At 38.2% G+C, this 2500-nt stretch overlaps 1 protein-coding gene across 1 annotated transcript in view; it reads right to left on the bottom strand.

The window, feature by feature from the left end:
• The window catches only part of LOC138000426 (fibroblast growth factor receptor 1-A-like), a 69709-nt gene that overhangs the window by 46591 nt on the left and 20618 nt on the right, over nt 1-2500 (bottom strand). The window lies entirely within an intron of this gene.

The following is a 2500-nucleotide window of genomic DNA, read 5'->3' as shown; positions in this document are numbered from 1 at the left end:
TCGCTGCTGCAGTTATGAACGATATGATGAAAATTCAACAGATGTTCAACAATTGAAAATAGTTTATTTATACCATACTTAAATAGAACTATAAAACTACTTACCCTAAGTGCAATGACAGTTCTGGACTTCTGTGCCTGACAACATAATTTATCTACTCTTGCAATCACTACTAAAGCAATTTTCTTGCTAGCTGGACTCAGCATCCATCAAATTAGGGTTCAAGAACTGGTACTCTTGGAAGCATCACGTTCAAACAATCCTTCCTTGAATTATTATTGTTTGTGTTCAAATTTGTTCTTGGTTTAATTTTTTTCAAACCAAGCAGTTCAATTTTGATTTTTCTTCCTCTAAGATTATTATCATTATCTGTAATAATAATAACGATGATAATAATGATGATGATGATCATGATAATAATAATAATAATAATAATAATAATAATAATAATACTGGCGCAGCTGCAACAAGTAGACAGAGAGGCAAGAAAGATAATGGTAGACGGTGGAGGAAATCACCCCCAAGGATCAACAGCTATACTATACATGAGTAGGAAGTGTGGGGGGAGAGGATTAAGATCGGTAGAGACAACATACAAGGATATCAAGATCAAGGCGGCTATGAAGCTCTACTGTAACCCGAATCCATCTATGGAGGCAGTAAGGGACTGGTCAAAAAGTATAGGGGGTGGGCAGGAGCACTTGGAAATGTGGTTGATAAAAAACACATGACCCACCCCCTCCCTTCGGCACAAAAATGACTAACCCACCCCTAAAGCAAGGTTGGAAATTAAATGACCCACCCCCTAATATTAAAACACGCATTATTGGTTTCCTCTTAAAAACCCAATAAAACCTGTTCTGTGCGAGAGCAATGACGAAGAATTTGAAGAGCAAGAGACGATGACGGTTGAACAGGCCGAGCTTATGGAACAATATGTTAACGGTGATTTATAAAATAAGCAGAAATATCAAGACAGTCCTAACAAACGTATTCAAAATACCAGAAACTTTTACATGGCAGTGTTACATGTATCTATTCAGACTGTTTTGTTAGTTCGTTTGTTTTTTCCATTTTACAAACTGTCATAATATTGATACCTATCGTTGTGAAAAGAAATAGGACCTCGTGTTTCTTTGTTTGCTTTGTTTCAAGAATATATGTAACAAGTTACAACATAGGAGACCACACTAAGGCATCAGAATTTTAAACAGCAATGAAATGTACAAACAAAAATCGTACATTTTATTAAAATTGCATTTAAAAAGGACACAACAGATTTGAGAGTATTTTTAGCAGTAATTTCAGCTGGCTGTGTTTTACATATCAAGACAGTGTGTGGTCAACTGTCCCGTTAGTATGAAGACTTAAATGTGTGCCCATCTATGTTATAAAATAGGGTGACCCACCCTCTAAGGGTAGCTGAAAATTGCACGACCCACCCCTTGCACAAGGCTCAAAACCTCATGACCCACCCCCTCTCTGCTCCATGCTCTGCTCTCTTAGAGCGACGGAATGGCGAGTTGCAAAGCGGCGAGAAAAACCAGTTCGCCGGTTCGTTCTCTCGTTTTTCGCCTTTGATCTTTCGTCGCCCAAAGAGAGCAATTATAGTATTTTAAAATATTCCCGTTACCGAGTTTATAAGATCGACTGTGAATTTGGAAAGTGGTTTCAATGGCAGAAGTTACGGAAGTACTCTGAAGATTTAAATGTTGGCTTGAATGGAAGCTACTGATTCTCCTGAGGGTAAATTACGGTGACAGTGTAAAACGCAGACTGCAGACTGCAGACCAGGGGTAAAATGCAGACTGAGGTTATAACGTAACTATTGATTTCGCCCAAACCCCTTAGAAATGCTAACCTTAGGCCTAATATTTAGTCTTAACTGTTAGCATTTCTAATGGGGTTGGGCTTTTTCAACAGTTAAATTATAACCTCAGTCTGCATTTTACCCCCGGTCTGCAGTCTGCAGTCTGCTTTATGGTCACGCAAACGGCATCGGCGTTGCTGGTATTTTTCCAGCTGATTTTGTTTCATGCATCGCTTCCACATGAACACTTTTACACGCAAACCACATTTTATGCATATTTAAATGTCTCTGGCAACGCAGACACAAGGCAGACAATGTTTCCACGGCTATGTTTCCATGATCAAATTTTCTACGTGACTGTTATTTCACACAACAGCCAACAGTTAAGGTGTCAAAGCAGATTACGCGGAATTCTCGATCCTTACTTTAAACATTATATCATTATTTCAACAGCAATATATGCTCCTTGGCTTGTTAAGCTTCAATAAATCAAAGAGGGTACTTTTAAGAAACAAATGAAACGGAAAATTACTCCGTGAATTCTCTACTGAAATAATTTGCTGCGACAGTAATAATTATGTTCACTGTTGACAGATGTAGCACAGGTTAGCGTTTCAAACACAGATAAACACCTTTTCCTTTGTTTCAAACACCTTGGGTTTCACACACTTTCAAACGTGTTTCAAACTT

This window comes from Montipora foliosa, chromosome 4, assembly GCF_036669935.1.
Source record: "Montipora foliosa isolate CH-2021 chromosome 4, ASM3666993v2, whole genome shotgun sequence".
Lineage (NCBI taxonomy): Eukaryota > Metazoa > Cnidaria > Anthozoa > Scleractinia > Acroporidae > Montipora > Montipora foliosa.
The sequence above is the reverse complement of the archived record's forward strand: the minus strand, read 5'-3'. Positions and strand labels throughout refer to the sequence as shown.